We start from the raw sequence: 22,351 nt of genomic DNA, 5'->3' as shown, positions 1-22,351 counted from the left end.
AGGAAATGGCTTCATGAACATCACACCAAAAGCACAAGCAGCGAAAGAACAAATAGATAAATGGGACTTCCTCAAAATTAAAGCCTTCTGCACCTCAAAGGAGTTTGTCAAGAAGTGAAAAGGGAACCTACACAATGGGAGAAAATATTTGGCAACCATATATTCGATAAGAGACTTATAACTTGCATATATAAAGAACTCATATAATTTGAATATAAAAAGATAAACAACCCATTTAAAAAATGGGGAAAAGATTTAAACAGACACCTCTCCAAAGAAGAAATACAAATGGCTAAAAAGCACATGAAAAAATGCTCCAAATCATTCACTATCAGGGAAATGCAAATCAAAACAATGATGACATACCATCTTACTCCCATAAGATTGTCAGCTATGAAAAAAACAGAAGAATACAAATGCTGGAGAGGATGTGAAGAGATGGGAACACTCATCCACTGCTGATGGGAATGCAGAAGGATCCAACCATTCTGGAGGACAGTTTGGCGGTTTCTCAAAAAACTAAACATAGATTTGCCATATGACCCAGCAATTCCACTGCTGGGTATATACCCAGCAGAACTGAAAACAAGGACATAAACTGATATATGCACACAGATGTTCATTGCAGCATTGTTCACTATCGCTAAAAGTTGGAATCGACCCAAATGCCCATCCACAGATGAGTGGATCAATAAAATGTGGTATATACATACAATGGAATACTACTCGGATTTAAGAACAAATACACTACAAACACACGTGATAACATGGATGAATCTTGAGAACCTTATGTTGAGTGAAGCAACCCAGGTATTAAAGTACAAATACTACATGACCTCAATGATATGAAATAAGCAAGCTGCCTCAGAGAGCTAGAGACTGGAAGATAGGCTTACAGGAAATCAGGGGGTAGAGGAAGAATGTAAGCTGACATCTACGTGGGTGAAATCTATGATAAGCTGGAGTTAAGTATGTGTACAAGGAAGGGATAAAATGGGGTGTAGGGTTATCTTTTGGTGGGGCTTTGTGGGATTGAGGGGGACTAGGGATGGGCAGATGAGTAATATTGCCCAAAAAATTGGAGGGAGGGTGGGGCAACACATGAACATAGGAGATTGTCAGGTGTTGGTTGAGAGTATAATGCTGAGAAAAACTTTTCAAAATATAATTAGGAAAGTTACCTGTTTAAGATACTGAAAGGGGATAACCTGACACAGGGCAGACTCCTAGGGAATATGTGAATGCTCATTTTGCCAGAGTGCGTTATACCATTGAGTAGATTCCCATATAATGAGAATGAAGTTAGACACACAACAAGGGGAGGACTAATGCCATCAAATAGAGGGAAGTGTATCTCTCAAGAGAATTGGTGGCTCCCAGGGCATTAGGACAGTTGAGCAGGTCATGCGCTCAGCACTGTTGCAAGTATTTCTGAACGTGGCTCCTCAGGAAATGAAGATTGACTGTCACTGTGGGCCCCAAGGGGAGGGGGAAATAGACATTTAATAGATAGAACCAGAGTAACTGTGAGAGCAAGGGAAGTGTTGCACACGAGTACACAAGGATGAATATAAAACATGTAATATTACACCAAAAACATAAAGGGGACGACAGACTAATAATGTAAATCATGATGTAAAGCATAGGATAACTAAAAAATTTAGAAAACTGCATAGCCTAGAGTATAAACAACAATGTAAATACAAATGTTACCTTGTTTGAAAGCTATTGTCTCAATATCTGTACATCAGTTTTAGTAAATATGATATGAATAAGTTAAAAGATTATCTCTGTGGAAGGGAAAAGTTTTTATAATGGATATGTGGGACTATTGTATATTGTATATATGAATTACTCTGATCTAAGGCTCTTGTGAAGAGAATCTCAATAATTAGGGAAAAAAGAAAAGAAAAAGATAGGATGCAGAATTTTTCCAAATCAATATATATTCTTTATTTAATCTTTAAACTCATTGCTATATTCCATTTTACTATTAAGGGAACCTGACATTATATTGGGCTTCACTGTTCAGGAAGTTTTGGATCACAGAGTGGTTCAACAATGGCAGCAGAGGAATACTGGTATGGGATGTTATTGACAGGGGACATATGGTTGACAGGGAGTTATGCAGGGCATGTGTCCAGGGTGCAAGGAAACATTTGAATATACACAGTGGAAACAATTAAAAACAACAGCTGGGCAGTACTGGGTTCCTGGCTGTGGGGGAGGGGTCTCTGTGGTGGTCCCTAGGGGAACAGCTGCAGTCCCCCAAGTGCAACGGCAAAGACCAGCAAGGAATGAGGTTCCAACAGTGACCCCCTGATACTAATGACTACGCTTGTGAGCCTATACACCTGAAATAAGAACAAGGCCTAGAGCAGCACTGTTCCTAGGAGCTCCCTCCTGACAGCCTGCATGTTACTCAAGTGTGGCCACTCTCACAGCCAAACTCAGCGTGTAGATGCAATGCATTCCCCCCAGCGTGGGACACGACACGTGGGGATGAGCCTCCCTGGCACTGAGGGATCACTACCACATACCTGCTGAAGAAGCAACTAGAAAATGACCTTGAATTAAAGATTCAATGCGGAACAGCAGAATATACCTGTCTACATATAATAACATGACTTCGGGAAGCAGTTTGACCTAATGTAAGGGGGAAATGGAAAGGAGAAATGAGATTATAAGGCTGTGAGTCTCTAAAAAAGAGTCTGGAGGTTGTCAGAAGGAATACCCCTATGTACAACTGAACAGAGTCTAAGAGACAGATAAGGTAGATACAACCCCAGGTATTGGTTCTTTTGAGGGATAAAGAGACCCATGGGTTCTATGGTCATGGCAGAAGGGGTTCACTGCCATGACAGATGGCCCTTCTTTGGAGCCGGTGTTTCTGTGTGATGGAATTGGACTCAGAGGGGAACTCTTTTCACAAGACTTGCATGCTACTTTATTGGAATTGCAGTTGGTTCTGGGTTTAAGATATATGTAGGGGATTTGAATCTCTGGACGGATAATATGACACCCAGGCCCAGAGCCTCAACAGACTTCAGCTCCTACACTTTGATTTATTGGACTTACTCCACTCAGCTAACATGGAGTTGAAGAAGGTCAACCACCACAACATGGAGCCTAGAGTGTCTACAACTGGAAGCGGGAGGAGTGCATCCAGTACCCATGTGTAATCTAAGCCCTCACTTGACATAGGTGTGCAATGGACACAACCAATCCAATGTCCACAGAGAAAATGTGGAATGGGTGTTGGAACGGTAGCCATGGTGGCTGCTGGGTGTGGGGAACGGGAGGAAGAGAGGAGATGTGGAGGCATTTTCGGGACGTGGAGTTGTCCTGGATAGTGCTTCACGGACAATTACGGGACATTGTAGATCCCCCCAGGGCCCACTGGATGGAACGTGAGAGAGTCTGGGCTATGATGTGGACCATTGACTATGAGGTGCAGTGATGCTCAGAGATGAACTTACCAGGTGCAATGGATGTGTCATGATGATGGGAGAGAGTGTTGCTGTGGGGGGAGTGGGGGGTGGGGGCGGTGGGGTTGAATGGGACCTCATATTTTTTTTAATGTAATTTAAAAATTATATATAATAAATAAATAATAAAAAAAGAAAGAATAAAACTAAAATTTAAATACTCTCAATAAAAAAACATATGTTTAAAAAATAATAATAGGGTGGTTTGGGGGAAAAGCACACCTAATGTAAGATAAGAACTATGATTAGTAGTAAGATTTTGACAATGTTCTTTCATAGTTAGTAACTATGTCTCATGACAATGCAAGGTGTTGGTGGAGGGTGTATGGGACCTTTTTATGATGTTATGCTTGTTTGCTTTGTAAGTTCACAACTTTTACTATACACTTAGTTTTTTTATGTATGTTCATATATATAAAGGATATAAAGATAATAATAATCAGATTGGGTAGGGGAAAATAAAATATATTTAGTATCATTTCATTAACTAGAACTCTTATTTTTACTTGTGATATAATCAATAAAATATTAAAAGCTGTATGCAAAATTAAAGTATGAATATAAAAAACATTTTTCTGGTTTACAGTTTTTAAGTTCACATTTTATGAAGCAAAGGCCCAAGTAATTCACCTTGTACTCTAAGTCTCTAAAAGAAAGGATATATGAATAGCATGATAAAAAAACTGAGGTTTTGGATTTTAAGTTGTATGAGAACAGAGACTATATCTTACCCATTTTCCATTCCCTAACTCTCTGCATGGTGTCATGGCACCTAGTTCTGTGTTTCAGTTTCCAGGCTGCTATGGCATAAACTACACAATGGATTGGCTTAACAACAGGAATTTTTTTCTCATGGCTTCATAGGTGAAAAGGCTTCCTTCTTCCCAGGGTTTATAGCTTTCTGGATAGCGAGCAAACCTTGGATTCTATGGCTTTTCCATCACATAATTATGTCCTTGCCTTTCTCTTCTGGGCTCTCACTGACTGCAGGCTTCTTTCATATCCAATTTTCTTGGCTTATAGGGACTTAGATCATATTAAACTCTGACACCTCCATTCATTTTGGGCACACTTTAATAATATCTTCAAAATTCCTGTTACAATGGGTACATTCTCACAAAACAAGGGATTTAGACCTGAACATCCGTTTGTGGGGACATGATTCCATCAAAATGCCCAGTAAGTGATCAGCATATGTTTGGGAAAGAGAGAGAGAGAGAGAGAGAGAGAGAGAGAGAGAGAGAGGCAGACAGACAGAGAAGATCAAAAAGGAAGAAGTATTTTCTGAAGATCAAGTAACCAGTAAGTAATCTGAGTGTTGTGGTAGTCCCCAGCGCCTACTAGAATTCCTGCTACACATTGAAACAGGCATAGAAAAGATGAATCAAATTAATACTGAACAAAATCTTAGCTGGACAATTTAGTGCCTTTTTCACACCTCAGAAACATCTGTAATAACTGATGGAAAAGCTGATGAAAAACGGTGGAAATTTTGGCAGGACTTTAGGTTGACCATAGGTAGATACTGAAAGCAATGAAATAAATGGCATAAATGACGTTATTTTGGACAGAAACATTATCTCTTTCAGCCCTAAATAGAAATTTGATTAATAATCTAGTTTTTAAAACTTTATATTCCAAGATAATTTCAAACTTATGAAACACAGAAATAATACAAACCCCATACAGATAATTCCAACATCCAACGTACACCAAACCCCAGATTCTCAGATCCACCAAAAGTAATATTTTGCGACATTTGCTGTATTATTCTTTTTTATCTATCATTCAATCTATCTCAATATCTGTCTGCTTATTTATTTATCCATCCATATTCTTAATGTTAGAAAGTTGTTTGTATATATCATACTCTTTGAATACTGCCATGTGCATTTCTTAAGAACTGGGATATCCACCTATGTAATTGACTTAAAGGTACTTAAAGAAATTTAACATTGATATAAATGGAAAAAAAGATAAGAAATCCCTAAACTAAAGGGAGACACTGCACCCATAATACATAAATCTAGCAAGCCATATGCAGAAGCATCAAAAAAATTACAATCCATACCAAGAAACAGGAAGAGATGGACCAATTAAAGGAAAAAGATACGCCTGCAGGTGACATAAAGGAGTTGAAACAACTAATCTCAGATGTTCAAACAAATCTCCTTAATAAATTCAATGAGATGGCTAAAGAGATTAAGGATATTAAGAAGACATTGCATGAGCACAAAGAAGAATTTGAAAGCATACATAGAAAAATAGCAGACCCTATGGGAATGATAGGTGCAATAAATGAAATTAAAAATACACAGAAGGCAAATAACAGCAGATTTGAGGAAGCAGAAGACAGGATCAGAGAGCTTGAAGACATGGCCTCTGAAAGTGAACAAACAAAAGAACAAATGAAATGAACTGAAAAAATTGAACATGAACTCAGGGAAATATATAAGAGCAAGAGATGTGCAAACATATGTGTTATGGGTGTCCCAGAAGGAGAAGAGAAAGGAAAAGCAGAAGAAAGAATATTTGAAGAAATAATGGTGGAAAATTTCCCAAACCTGTTGAAGGACATAGATATCCAGGTCCAAGAAACACAAAGTACTCCAATCAGAATAAATCCAAATAGACTGACTCTGAGACACATACTAATCAGAATGTCAAATGCCAGAGACAAAGAGAATTCGGAGAGCAGCAAAAGAAAAGCAATGCATAACATATAAGTAATACCCAATAAGATTAAGTACCTATTTCTCATCAGAAACCCATGAAGGCAAGAAGGCAGTGGTATGATATATTTAAGATATTGCAGGAGAAAAACTGCCAGCCAAGGATTTTATACTCAGCAAGATTATCTTTTAAAAATGAGGGTGAGATTAGAATATTTACAGATAAACAGAAAATGAGAGAGTTTATAATAAAAAGACCAGCTTTGCAAGAAATACTAAAGAGAGTATTACATCCAGGAGAGAGATACCTGGAAGATAGTCTAGAAATGAGAACTGTATCAGTAACAGTAACTAAAATTGTCAAATATAAAATGACAGACAAAATGAAAAGATCAAAATGAATGAAATAAGAACTGCCTTTAGAGTAGTAACATTGAATGCTAATGGATTAAACTTCCTAATCAAAAGACACAGACTGGCAGAATGGATAAGAAAATATAAGCCATCTATATGTTGTCTGCAAGAGACTCAACTTAGGCCCAAGGATACCAATAAATTGAAAGTGAAAGGTTGGAAAAAGATATTCCATGCATTCAGTAACCAAAGAAAGCTGGGGTAGCTACACTTATATCAAGTGATACAGACTTTAAAAACAAAAGTGTTATTAGATACAAAGAAGGACATTACATATCAATAACAGGGATCATTCACCAGGAAGGAATAACAATCATAAATATATATGCATCTAATCAGGATGCCCAAGATACATGAGACAAACACTGGCAAAACTGAAGGAAGAAATAGTTGGAGACTTTAATACACACTCTCAGCATTGGATAGAACATCTGGGCAGAAGAACAATAAAGAAACAGAAAGTTTGAATAATATGATAAATGGACTAAACCTATTAGAAATATATGGAACATTGCACTCCAAAACAGCAGGATATACATTCTATTCAAGTACTCATGGATCTTTCCCCAGGTCTCAATAAATTGAACAAAATTGAAATTATACAAAGAACTTTCTCTGATCATGATGGAGTAAAGCTGGAAATCAGCAAGCAGCAAATAAAGGGAAAATACACATACATATGGAGATTAGACAACACACTCTTAAATAATCAGTGGGTCAAAGAAGAAATTTCAAGAGAAATCAATAAATGTCTCTAGATGGATGACAATGAGAACACAACATATCAGAACCTATGGGAGGTTGCAAAGGCAGTGTTGAGAGGAAAATTTATAGCTCTTAATGCTTACATTTAAAAAAAAAAGAAAGGTAAAATCAATGAACTAACTACACAGCTGGAGGAACTAGAAAAAGAACAGCAAACTAATCCAAAAGCAAGTAGAAGGAAAGAAATAACAAAGATCAGAGCAGAAATAAATGAAATTGAGAACAAAAAAATAGAGAAAATTAGCAATACCGAAAGTTGGTCCTTTGAGAAGATTAACAAAATTGACAAATCCCTAGCTAGACTGACTAAGAAAAAAGAGAGAAGATGCAAATAAATGAAATAAATATGGAAAGGAGAACCTTACTATGACCCCACAGAAATAAGGGATGTCATAAGAGGATACTATGAACAACTTTATGCTAAAAAACTCTACAATGTAAATGAAATGAAAAAATTCCTAGTAATGCACAAGCAACCCTCACTGACACTGAAAGAAATAGAAAATCTCAACAAACTGATCACAAGTAAAGAGATTGAAGAAGTCATCAAAAAGCTCCCCAAAATGAAAAGCCCAGGACCAGATGGTTTCACAGCAAAGTTCTACCAAGCATTCAAAGAAGATTTAATATAAATCTTACTCAACCTCTTCCAAAAAATTCAACAAGAAAGAATGCTACCACATTCTATGAAGCCAATATTAACCTAATATCAAGCCAGATAAAGATATTACAGAGAAAGAAAATTGCAGACTCATTCTCTAATGAATAGAGATGCAAAAATCCTCAATAAAATACTTACTAATCGAATCCAACAGCATATTAAAAGAAGTATTCATTATGATTAAGTGGGTTTTATACCAGGCATGCAAGGCTGGTTCAACACAAGAAAATCAATCAGCATAATACACCACATTAATAAATCAGAGAAGAAAAATAACATGATCTTATCAATTGACACAGAAAATGCATTTGACAAAATACAGCATCATTTCTTGATAAAAATATTACAAAAAATAGGAATTAAAGGAAATTTTCTCAACATGATAAAGGCCATATATCAAAAACCCACAGCTAAAATTGTACTCAATGGTGAGAAAATAAAAGCTTTCCTGTTGACATCAGAGACAAGACAAAGATGCCCACTGCCACCACTGTTGTTCAATATAGTGTTAGATGTTCTAGCTAGGGCAATCAGGCAAGAAAAAAGTAATAATAGGCATCTAAATTGGAAAGGAAGAATTAAAACTTTCACTATTCACAGATGATATGATTGTATATCTAGAAAATCCCAAAAAATCTACAACAAAGCTGCTACAGATAATAAATGATTTCAGTAGAGTGTCAGGATATCAGAACAATATTCAAAAACCAGTGGTGTTTCTATACACTAATAATGCACAGTCTGAGGAGGAAGTCTGGAAAAAAATCCCATTACAATAGCAACTAAAAGAATCAAATATTTAGGAATAAACTTAACCAAGGATGCAAAGCACTTGTATTCAGAAAACCATAATGCATTGCTAAAAGAAATTTTAAAAAGACCTAAATAATTGGAAGAAAATTCCATGCTCACGGATTGAAAGGCTAAAATCATTAAGATTTCAATTCTACCAAAATTGATAAACAGATTCAATGCAATCCCAATAAAAATTTCACCAGTATTTTTTAAGTAAATGGAAAACAAAATCATCAAATTTATCTGGAAGGGTAAAAGGCCCCAAATAACAAGAAACATCTTAAAAAGGAAAAGTGAAGTTGGAGACTCTTACTTCCAGACTTTAATTCATATTACCTAGCCACAGTGGTAAATAAAGCATGGTATTGGCATAAAGATAGACACATACACCAATGGAACCAAATTGATGGTTCAGAAATAGACCCTCACATCTACATCCAAATGATTTTTGACAAGCCTGTCAAGTCCGTCAAGTTGGGGTAGGACAGTTTATTCAACAAATGGTGTTGGGAGACCTGGATATCCATAGCCAAAAGACAGAAAAAGGTAGTCTGGGGAACTAAATGTCAATAAAAAGAAAGCTAAAGAATAATTTAGTGACTGAATAACACAATGAACCCAGAGGCGGTTGAGAATTGTGGTTAACAGTACAAATGTGAGAGAGTCCTTTGTTAGCTAGAGCGGATATATATCACTTTTGCAGGGTGATGGGAATATGGAGAAACATGGGAAAACTACAACTGGTGTGACCTATAGTCTGTGGTTAGCAGCAATATTATAATATTCTTGCATCAATGCCATGCTGTACTGTGTTGATAATGGAAGTGTATGGAAAAAGTGTGCCAAATGTATGTTATGGATCATGGTAGGTGGTAATAATCTGATAAGATTATCTCATAATCTGTAACAAATATTCCACCAGGGTGTGGAGTTGTATGGGAAATCTTCACATCTGTATGATTGTTTTGCAAGTTCACAATATCTGTAATAAAAATACATTTTTAAAATATAATGGGTTGGGGAAAATACAGCAAATGTAAGATAAGGAATATAGTTGGTAGTAATATTTTGACAATGCTCTAGCATAGTTTGTAAGAAATGTTTCACACCAATGCAAAGAGTTGTTGGAGAGGTGATATGTGAGACCCCTGTGTGATGTTATGTATGTTTATTTTGTAAGTTTGCAAATTTTATTATACATTTATAGTTTATGCATGTTCATGTATGAGTGATATACTTCAATAAAACAAATATTTTTAATTTAAAAATTTTAAAAAAGATTTCATCAAGAAACTTTAAAGGCAGTCTACTCAATTGGAGAAAATATTTGGAAACCACATATCCAATAAGGGTTTTGATATCCATGTTCTATAAAGAGATCATAAAACTCAGCAATAAAGAGACATGAAAACCAATTTTAAAATGGAAAATAGACTTGAATAGACATATTTCCAAAGAGGAAATACAAATGACAAAAAAAATACACATGAAAATGCATTCAACACCACCATCTATTATGAAAATTCAGACAAGAATCATAATGAGATAACAGTTTTCATCTTATAGAATTGTCTTTCATAAAAAAAAAAACTATAGAAAATAAAAGAAAAATACAAGTGCTGCAGAGGATGAGGAGTAATAGGAACACTCCTTCACTGTTGTAGAATAGAGAATGGTACAGCCTCTGTAGAGGACAGTTTGGTGGTACGTCAAGAAGCTGATGATAGAAATGCTATATGGTACAGCAATCCCATTACTAGTAATAAATTCATAAGAACTGAAAGTAAGGATGAGAACCACCATTTTCACACCAATTCATAGCAGCATTATTCAGTTGCTAAAAAAGGAAAGAACTCAAGTGTCTTTCAACTGATGAATGCATAATAAAAATGTGGTATATACATCCACTGGAATACTAGTCAGCTATTAAGAAGACATTAAATTGGAGTGAATATGACAAAATTGATGAACCTTGAGGACACTGTGTTTAGTGAAATAAGCCAGACACAAAGAGGGAACTAGTATCTTGTGTCACTAATATGAACCAAATACAATGAGTAATCTCATGGAGGTAAACTCTAGCATATAGGTTACTAGCAGATAGAATGTGTGTTGAGAAGGGAGCTGTTCCTTAATGTAGTAGGTTTTTAAAGAATGTTCACTGTGGAAATGAATAAAGTTTATGGTAATGCATTATAATGAGCATAATTAACACTGATGATTTATAAATGTGATTGTGGCTGAAAGGGAATATTCTAGGGACAGAAATATCATTGAAAGGAAGTGAGAGGATAATCTAGGGACTGTGTAACAGTGATTTCAGTAGTGGAAGAAGATTGTGGTTAATAATATAAATATAAGAATGTTCTTTTACCAAATTTTAAGAAAATGGTAATATATGGAAAAATTACTACTATTGTAAAGTATGGAAAATAATTAGCTGTAATATTGTAATAATTGAAGCAATGGCAAAGAAGAAATTATATCAATTTAAGAGACAAAAATGGGGGGAAAAAGGGATTATTTTTCCTTTTGGAGGAATGAAAATGTTCTTAAATTGACTAAATGATAACAGCTCAATTCTGTAATGAAAATGAAAGACATGATTATACACTTTGAATAGATTGTAAAAGGCATAGGACTGTACAACATAAGGAATCCTGTGGTTAACTGTGATTAACAGAACATATATAAGAATATTCTCTCATGAAATATAACAAATCTATAATACTCATATGGGGTTTTAATAATTGGGTGGGCTGGTGGAAAAACACCAAATGTAAGATATGGGCTATAATTAGTAGTAATATTTTGACAATACTCGTTCATAGTTTGTAACAAATGTTTCCCAACAATGCAAGATGTTGGTCCTTGGGTGATGTATACAAGCCCTGAATTATGATAGGCATGATATTTTTTGTAAAGTCATCACTTTTACTATACACATATGGTTTATGTATGTTCCTGTTTGAATGATATATTATACTTCAGTAAAATTTTAAGTGAAAAAAGAAACAAAAAAAAAAGAGTTACCATGCCTTGTAGTGATGCAGGTGGTGCTGTTGTTTGAGCTTCTTCAAGTCCTTTACAGCAGTGGGGCCCTAAGGCCTAGCAGAGTGGCAGGTGGTATATGGGGACTTGAATAGTGAAAGTCAAACAGGAAATTTTTCTTATTTACCAAGCTAACACTATGATACCACAGCCATATTTGCCTTATGATTTCAAAACCTTTCAGTGAGGTCAGAAAAATGCAAAGCTAAAAGCCAATTTCTATCTTCTAAACTATATGCTTGATCAACATCTAACACTTTCCTTAGGTTGAGCAATATTTGCAATAAACTCAGAGACTCCCCCCCCCCCATATTTAGCTTTACAAACATGCTTATGTTTGTGCCAAAATCAATCCAGAGAGGTCTCAAAATCTCAGGTTTGTTTTCCAGATTTGTTTGAGCATGTCAACAAAACCTAAGCTCATCTCCATGAAAAATATTGAGCAAACTACACCTGAATCCCAAACTTCCCTGAAGTTGTGCTGATTCAGCGTATGCCAACTTTACATTGAGTGAAAAAGTTTCCTGCTTTCAACAGCAGAGACTTACACAAATAGCCCCAAAGTTAACAAGACTGAAAGAAATAAAAAACAAACAAACAAACAAACAAACAAAAAACACTCTTTCTTCTGAAAAGTCACATGGGGCACGATATAGATTTCTGAACAGTTTGCTGTCCAAATGCTAAGTGGTGATTTGTTGTCTATCCTACAAATAGGTGGCTTACAAAATAAGGAACTGTCCTTTATACTTTAATACTGTGGTAGAACTCCATCTCTTCTTGTTTCTGCTGAGTCCCAAGACAGTTGTCTACATACAATTATATACAGTTTAGCACAGTCAGTGGCTTCCTTCAGGAGTGACCCAGCTGTGATCTTTGCTGGTTCTTAAATAACTCCTGAACCATGAAGGAGGTAGTCATGCCAGGTCAGGGTTTATTATGGAAACAGAAAGTTTTTTTTAAAGATTTATTTATTTGTTACTCTCCCCTTCTTCCCTCCCCCACCCCAGTTGTCTGTTCTCTGTGTCTATTTGCTGTGTCTTCTTCTTTGTCTCTTCTTCTTTGTCCACTTTTGTTGTTGTCAGTGGCACAATAATCTGTGTTTCTTTTTGTTGCATATTCTTGTTGTGTCAGCTCTCCGTATGGGCAGTGCCATTCTTAGGCAGGCTGCACTGTCTTTCGCACTGGGTAGCTCTCCTAATGGGGCACACTCCTTGCGCGTGGGGCTCCCCTATGTGGGGGACACCCCTGCATGGCAGGGCACTCCTTGTGTGCAGCAGCATTGCACATGGGCCAGCTCCACATGGGTCAAGAAGGCCCAGTGTTTGAACCACAGACCTCCCATGTGGTAGACAGATGCCCTAACCACCGGGCCAAGTCCACTTCCCAGAAACAGAAAGTTTGAAGGGATTGACATTGGAACTGAAAGCAAGACATTTTATTTGTAAAGGAAGGACTTCATCCATGGATGCCTGCTTGTCTGGAATGCAGAGAACTTAACCTAAACTGAACAGTACTTTTCATACTACTCACAGTGAAGAAGAATAAAAAATAATTCATTGACTTTGCTGGCAAGTTTCCTTAACTTTAATATTCATTGTGAGCTGTTCAGAAATTCCACTTCTTTACAGTGCTACACTAAGGAAAATGTTGTGAGTGCTAATAAAATCAGGCTGTAATATGTTTGAGCTTTTACAAAACAGCATTAATTCACTAGGCTGACTATTTATATAAGGCACTGTAGACTTAGGAAATTAGTATTCCGATCTATTGTATACACAGTTTCTGTTTGACCATAAAGATATCTTCTGTGGCACACCTTTCCCCTTGCAAGAAATATTATTATATGCCAAGACACCAAGATAGAATAACAGGACATTATGGATTTTTTCATAGAAAATGAAAAGAAGAAAAATCTGTGTATTGTGATAAAGAATGAGCATGTAAACTGTAGGAAAATTCATACTTTCATTTTGTAATCTTTCTATCATGATGTAAGGTATTGAAAAATGTTGTTAGCGGATGTAAATTAAAATTATAAATAATCTTAAGATGGAGGAAGATTTTTATTTGTTTTGTTTTCTAACATAAACATAAAATGAAATTATATATATCTGATATACATATATATATACACACATATATATGAGTTTCTTAGATTTCTACAAAGTAATGTGAATTGGGTGGATTAAAACTACATGAATTTATTGTATCAGTTTTGGAGGTTAGAAGTAAAAATTTAAGGCATTGGCAGGGTCGTGCTTCCTTCCTCTGAAATCTGCAGAGTTCTGGCACTGACTTGCCAGCAATTCATGATGTTCTTTGGCTGTGGCATAATTCAATCTCTGCCTCTGTCACATGACCAGCTTCTCTCTTTCTGCCTGTGTCCAAATTTACTCTTATAAGGACATCTGTCATGTTGGATTTGGGCCTACCTTAATGAAGTTTGAAAGTTAGGCAAGGCTTAACTCTCTCACTAAAACAATGGAGGAAGTAAAAAACTCTATCTTATGAAGCTGCTTTGGGGGTCTGCAGACCAGGAGACCACTGCACATCATCTAGGAGGGAAAGGGACAGAGAGACAAAGAAGCCAAATAAAAACCATGAGTTACTTGCCCCTGTGGCTGAGAACAGCACATATAACCCATTCTCAAGGTGAATAATCTCAGAAAACCCCTAGTTCAATGTAGCCAACTGTGGGAGAAAGAATATTCTTCTCCCTGGGAGGAGATAGGGTCTGTCAGAGGTCAGAAAATGGTTTCTCTTCAATGAGTTTGGCCAGCTGAATCCCCACTGAATTTCAAAAAAGATCTCAGCCAGCAATGAAGCAACTCCAGGGAGAGGGAAATGGGTATCTGATCAGACAGGCTATCTCACCTAACTGTCCTGGGAGAGAAGAATTATGTCAGTGAGGGGGTAAGGAGAGACAGGTGCCTAAGAAGCTTGAGAGAGAAGGAAATCAGGAGACATACCTGGCAAACTTAAAAGCCCAACTCTCCTGAGGGAAAGGGGGAAGGGAGAGCCAGATAAGATTTCAGAAGCCTATCTAACCTGTGGAATGGGTGTAGCTCAGTGTAGGAACACACGCCTCACATATACTAGGTCCCTAGTTTGATTCCTGGTACCTGTTAGAGAAAGGATCCAGGTAGTGATACACTGGGTAGTCAGGTACCCAGTAGCCTCCTTATGAGAGGGAACTTAAAGACTGAAATTTTTTTGGTATTAGGATTTTTGCAATGTTAATTTCTATTTATTATTATTTTTAATTTTAAATTATTTATTCTATTCACTAAAACCAGGTACCTTAAGTGTGGAGGGCAGACTGCAGAGTAATTGATTGATGAGCACCAGTAGCTGGAGAAGGGCTCTAGGGGCCTAAGAGAGAAGCCTGTTTTCCTTGGTTGTTATTTTATTGTTTGGTATTTATTAGTTGTTTTTTCCTTTTCTTATTTTTTCACCTTAGTTTCCTTATTTTTTTTCATTCTTTCAATTTCTCCTCTTCCATTGTTTGCTTTCATTCTACCTTTCCTTGTTTGGTGTCCATTTTTTCCTCTACCCATCTCATCTTTCTGGTCTGTTATCTCATTCTTTTTTTATTCTTGTTTCATTTTTTTATTTTACTTTTTGGATCTTATTCCTTTGAATTTTTTATGATTTTTTCACTCATTATTTTCCTGGGCCTTTTATGGTTCCCTTTCTATATTTTAAAAAGTATGACTATTCCTTTTCTCTTCTCTTTTTCCTGTTCTATGGTATGAATTTTTTTTTCAGGGTAACACAAACAACAGAAATAAATTGAATAAGGGAAACCAAGTTTCAAGAAGGAGCCTTACCACACACACATACACAAACAAAAAAATAACAGTTTAGAGTAAAAGGAGAAGCTAACCGTCTGAAGAAGCCCATCAAAATAAACAGATACTCAGAAAGAAACAAAAAATACAAGCCAAACTAAGAAATAGAAAGACATGGCCCATCTATTGAACAAGGTAATAAACAGAAGTATATGCAGAAAATGAAAAATTAGTCAAGGATGTCCAAAAATTACCATGAATCAACTTAATGAAGTGAAGGAAGACATAAAGGATATTTAAAAGGCACAGAGGAAACATACTTGAAGAAATTGTAAGCATACATAAAAAATAACAAATCTGTTGGTGATGTTTGGTACAATGCTGGAAATGAAAAATGTACTAGAAGCACATATTAGCAGATTTGAACAGGCAGAGGAAAAATTAGTGACATCAAAGATAGAACATCTGAAATCAGACAATTAGAACAAATCTATAAAAATGATTTTAAAAATTCAGAGAGAATCAGGAAATTGAATGGCATTGCAAAACACACAAACATATGCATTGTAAGCATCCCAGAGGGAGAAGAGAATGAAAAATGTGAAAAGGAGTTTTGAGGGAAATAACAGCTGGAAATTTCCCAACTCTTTTGAAGGACATGAACATATATGTCCAGGAAGTGCAACACACTCCAAACAGCATAAATCTTAACATGCCTAAATGAGACATATATTTATCAAATCATCAAGTACTCAAGATAGAGATATTGAAAGCAGTAATAGAAAAGAGACCCATCACATAAAATGAAGTTTGAAAAGAATAAATGTTGAAAACATAGAAGAAAGCAATATTATAAAATAGTTAAGGTTGTAAGAAAGAAAAAAACCTGTCATCCAAGAATTTTCTATCCAGAAAAGCTGGCATTCAAAAACGAAAAATTCAGAATATTCCAGGTAAACCAAAATTAAAAGAGGTTGTCAACAAAATATGTCCTTCAAGAAACACTAACATCCACGGCAAGATGGTCATCACCTCTCTCACAAAAAACAGCTGCAGTGGGGGTAAGATCCTGTCTGAGTGAGCTGTTTTGGGAACCCAAAGAGCAGGAGGATTCAGAGTATTTATCTGATGACAGCTGGAAAAAAAGAGGTAAATTGTTCCAGGTAAAACCCTGAGTTTCTAGCCTCTGAGGCTGGAAAATATGGGAAGGGAAGATTAAATACCACCATTAAGGCAATAAGCCACTCTGAGCCCAAACTCCTATAGGCAACCTGGTGGGAGGGATCATTCTTCAAGCATTCTCTGAGAGGGTGAAGATTCTGGCAAAGGGTGGAGATGGGTTTCCTTTCTATGGGTTTGTTTCTCTGGACCCTTTTAGAGATTTGAGGAACATACCAGCTGGCTCCAGGTGGCATCAGGAAGAGGGGAGAGGCAAATCTGCTGAGTCAGCCTCATTTACCTAGCAGACCTGGGAGAGAGGAACCTTACTTGGGAAAGGGTGGAGTCAGGAAAATGAATAGTCCATACTGAAAACTAAAAAATACCAACTCCCCTAAGGGAGGCAGGAGTAAGAATCACTAAATAGCCTCCCAAGAGCATATTTAGGGCCCCTGGTAGAAGGGGTGATTTAGAAGAGGATCCATAATCTTTTTTTCTGTGAGGAATTCAGTCACCAGTGTTCCATTTTAATTTTGAAAGCAAACTCTTCCTGTCCCTGACAAGTGAAGGACAATTCCCTCCCACAGGCTATTGAGTCCTGCTGCCCTGGGAGAGAAAGCAATAAGAATAGAAAGGGGGCAGGGACAAATCTGCCTGAGGGAAAGTGCCTGGATACCTTTCTGAAGAGATAACTGACCCAAAGGGAAAGTTTAGATTAGTTAAGTAGTTTCCACCTTGAAAACACGAGGTCCCTAGTTTGACTCATGGCTCCTCTTAGAACAGCGATCTACTGGGATATCAAACACTCAGCTGATACTTTAGGACAGTGAAAACACAGACATTATATTTGTGCTGGCTTCTCTTGCATCTCTTATTTTAGAAGGAAGGCTGCAGGGTAATTGATGAACATCCACAGCTTAAGTAGCTCTCCAGGGGCCAAAGAAGGGAGGCTCTTCTTCCTTAATATTTAAGCAGGGACACAGAGAGAGAAAAGAAGGGAAAGGGGACAGAAGGTGTGCAGGAGGAAACAATGGCTGAAAACATCCCAGCCCTAAGGAAAGAGATGGATGCACATGTCCATAAAGCACAATGAACCCCAAACAGAACAAATCCCAGCAGGCCTACTCCAAGACAGATACTTGTTAAAAAGTCTGATGCTCAAGACAAAGAGAAAATATTGAAGGCAGCAAGAGAAATGAGAACCATCACATACAAAGGCAGTTCAATAAGATTAAGTCCTACTTTCTCATCCAAAATGATGGAGGCAAGAAGGCAGTGGTATAATATAGTCAAGGTACTAAAAAAAAAAAAAAAAAAAAAAAAAAAAAAAAACCTTCCAGCCAAGACTTCTCTATCCAGCAAAGATAGCATTCAAAAATGATGGAGAGTTCAAAATATTCACAGATAAACAAAAACTAATAAAGTATTCCAATGAGAAACCTGCCCTTTAAGAAACACTAATAGGATTTCTGTAGGAGGAAAGGAAAAAGGAGAAGAGAAAGAGTTGAAGGACAGTGTACAAACAATGAAAAAGACACATGAACCCAAAGAATATATGGCTAATGTAAGTAATTCCTTGAGAGTAGTAACACTGAATGTTAATGGATTAACACCCCAGTCAAGAGACACAGGTTGCAAGGATGGATGAGGAAATATGACCCATCTATATGCTGTCTACAAGAAACCCACCTTAAACCCAGGGATTCAAGGAGGCTGAAAGTGAATGTCTAGAAATCAATCTTACAAGCAAACAATAACCAAAAAGGGCAGGAGTAGCTATACTAATATTGAAAAACACAGACTTTAAATGCAAAACTATTACATACATCATATATTAGTAAAAGGGTTAATCTTTCAAGAAGAAAGCACAATCATAAACATTTATGCACTGTAACAGTTTGATATAGTTATGAATTCCAAAAATAGATATTAGATTGTTTCTAAACTTGTCTGTACCTGGGCATAATTAAATTATAATTAGGGCTTTGATTGTGCCATGTCTGTATGGCATTGAGTTCCTGCCTCTTGGTGGGTGGGGATTCACAGATAAAAGGCATGGCAAAGGGGAGAGTTGGAGCTTATGATGCTGGAGGTTTTTTTTCTAGGGTGGAGTTTTGATGTTGAAATTTGAAGCTGAAGTTTTAAGCTGGAGCCCTGAGAATAAAGCACACAATGGAAAGAGAAGCAAGCCCCAGGAAAAGAGGAAACCTGAGCACAGAAAGGAGCAGACCCTATGAAGAAAGAATACCTGAGTCCAGAGAGAAGAAAGACCCAGGAAGAGAGGAATCCAGAAGCCTGAACCCTGGCAGACTTCAGCAGCCATCTTCTTCCAACACACGAAAATAGACTTTGGTGAGGGAAGTAACTTATGATTTATGGCCTGGTATCTGTACACTCCTACTCCAAAAAAATGCTCTTTATAAAAGCCAACAGACTTTTGGTATTTTGCATCAGGACCCCTTTGGCTGACTAACACATGCACCTAACAAGGGAGCCTCAAAATACATGAGGCAAACACTGGAAAATCTAAGTGGAGAAAGAGATGCCTCTACTATTATACTGTGGGGACTTTAATACACCATAATCACAATTAAAGAGAACATCCTGAATGAGAATCAATAAAGAAAAAAAGACTGAGTAATACATTTAAGGATCTGGATGTATTAGACATATATAGAACACTACACCCATACAGAAGGATATACATTCTTCTCGAGTGCACACTGATCATTCACAAAGATACACCAGATGTTAGGCCACAGGAATATTTTCAGTGAACTCAGAAACATATAAATTATACAAAGTAATTTCTCAGAAAACAATAGAATGAAACTGGAAATCAGTAAGAACCAAAGAACCAGATTAGTCCCAAAGATATGGAAGTTAACACATTCTTAGTCAACAGTGGGTCAAGGAGGAAATTTCAAAAGAAATCAGTAACTAACTTGAAATGAATGAAAATTGCAATTTAACATATCAAAACTTACGTGATGCAGCAAAAACTGTATTGAGAGGAAAAGTCATAATATTTAATATATATATCAAAAAGCAATAAAGAGCTAAAATTGAAGACCTATCTGCACACCTGAATGAATTAGAAAAAGAGCAACAAACTAACTCCAAACAGAGTAGAAAGAAGGAAATAACAAACATTAGAGCAGAACTAAATGAAATGGAAAATAAGAAAGCACTAGATAAAATAAATAAACGAAAGCTAGTTCTTTGAGAAGATTTTAAAAAATTGACAAAGCCCTAGCTAGAATAACAAATACAAAAAGAGAGAAGATGCAAATACACAAAATAAAAAAAGAGGAAGGGGATATCTTCCTCACAGCACAGAAATAAAGAGTATCAAAATGTATTCACCAAGGGAAGTGGATGTAGTCCAGTGGTTAGGGCATCTGTCTACCACATGGGAGGTCTGTGGTTCAAACCCCAGGCCTCCTTGACCCGTGTGGTGGAGCTGGTCAATGAGTAGTGCTGATGCACACAAGGAGTGCTGTGCCATGCAGGGTTATCCCTATGTAGGGGACCCCCATGTGCAAGGAGTGCACCCTGGAAGGAGAGATGCCCAGCGTGAAAGAAATGCAGCCTGCCTAAGAATGGTGCTGCCCACAAGGAGAGCTGACACAACAAGATGACACAACAAAAAGAAACACAGATTCCTGTGTCGCTGACAACAGAATTGGACAAAGAAGAAGATGCAGCAAATAGACACAGAGAACAGACAACCAGGGTGGGGGGTGGGGGAAAGGGAGATAAATAAATAAATAAATAAATCTTAAAAAAATGTATTCACCAAATGCAATGAATGTGCCACAATGATGAAAGAAGTTCTTGATGTGGGACAAGTGGGGGTATGAGGCCTGGGGTATATGCTAGCCTCATATTTTTTAATGTAATTTTTTTTGTGGTCTATGGATCTTAAAAAAAGCAATATTTTTTTTAAAAAAATGAGTATCATAAGAGTATAATTTGAAAAATTATCAACCAGCAATAAGGAAAATTTAGAGGACATGGACAAATTCCTATAAACACACAAACAACCTACGCTGATGAAAGAAAAAATTGATGAATTCAACAGACCAATCACAATTAAAGAGAGAGAATCAATCACCAAAAACCTCCCAACTAAGAGGACCAGATGGCTTCACAGGTGAATTCTACCAAACATTCCCGAAAGAACTAACAACTATCCTGGTTTAACTCTTCCTAAAAATAGACGTAGAATTAACATTGCCTAACTCATTGTATGATGCCAATATTACCCTGATACTAAAGCCAAAAGAAGACACAAGAAAGGAAAATTACAGACCAATTCCCGTAATGAACCTAGATGCTAAAATTGTCAAGTAAATATTGCTAACAGAAGCTCAGGTCCTTTTTTTTCTCCACAAGATCAGCTGTAGATATTAGGTGAATGTCTCTGTCTCTCCCTGGTGCTTCAGCTGTGTCTAAGGAGCAATCTCTATTCCTCTGTGTTCTCCTTGCTCCAGCTTAAGACTTCAGCATCAAACTCCAACATTAAAACTCCAATATCAAAAACCTCCACCTCTGTCCTTTGCCATACCTTTTATCTGTGGGGTCTCAACAACCTACTGATATGATCCAATTAAACCACTAATTAAAATTTAATTGTGCCCAGGTACAGACCTATTTACAAACATCTTCCAATATCTATTTTTGGAATTATTATCTGTATCAAAATGTTCCAGTGATACTCTGGGCTTCATTTTTCAGGAGGTTTTGGATCACAGAAGGGGTTGCAACTGTGGCAGGGGAGGATCTTTGGTGTGGGGTGTTGGTGATGGGGAATGCATAGGAGAAGGTTCACCTGGTACATATATAGGGTAAATGAATGTGTTCAGGTGTTCATGGGGCACTGACACAGTGAATAGAGATTATACAACAATTGAAATGATATGGGATTCCCATCCTGGGGAGCCCTGCCACATTCTCTAATGGAGCAGCAACAATCACCCAAGTACAAGGGCAATGACTAGTGTCCATTGAAGGGCCCTTGACATTTATGACTATCCTTATGAGTCTTTGACCTTGAAGTTGCACCATAGCCTGGGGTTGTAGGGTGCCTAAGAGTTGCTTCCTGGAAGCCTCCCTGTTGCTCAATGTGGCCTCTTTCTGAGCCAAACTGAGCATATTAATGTACTACCTTCCCACCAGTGTGGGATATGACTCCTGGGGATGAGCCTCCCTGGCACTGAGTGATCACTACCAAACACTAATGAGCAATGCAACTGGAAAGAGCTTGAATAAAAGGGGGAACAGGTAAAGACAAATTAGTGTATAGGGCTAAGAGACTTCAAAATGTGTTGGGTGGTCTTCCCAAAGGTAAAGCTTATGCATGTCTCAGAGGATCTCATAGACAGTCAAACTAGATACTACTCTAAATAGTGGGGCTCCTGAGGGGTCTGGAGACACCCAGGTCCTATGGTCATGGAAGATAGCTCCAGTGGTTGTTGCCTTGCCAGTGGACAGTACTTTGGAATTTATGCTTGCTCCCTGGCCTAACAGGGTTGGACTCAGATATGACTT

Source organism: Dasypus novemcinctus, chromosome X, assembly GCF_030445035.2.
Source record: "Dasypus novemcinctus isolate mDasNov1 chromosome X, mDasNov1.1.hap2, whole genome shotgun sequence".
Lineage (NCBI taxonomy): Eukaryota > Metazoa > Chordata > Mammalia > Cingulata > Dasypodidae > Dasypus > Dasypus novemcinctus.
Note: the sequence above shows the minus strand (reverse complement) of the source record.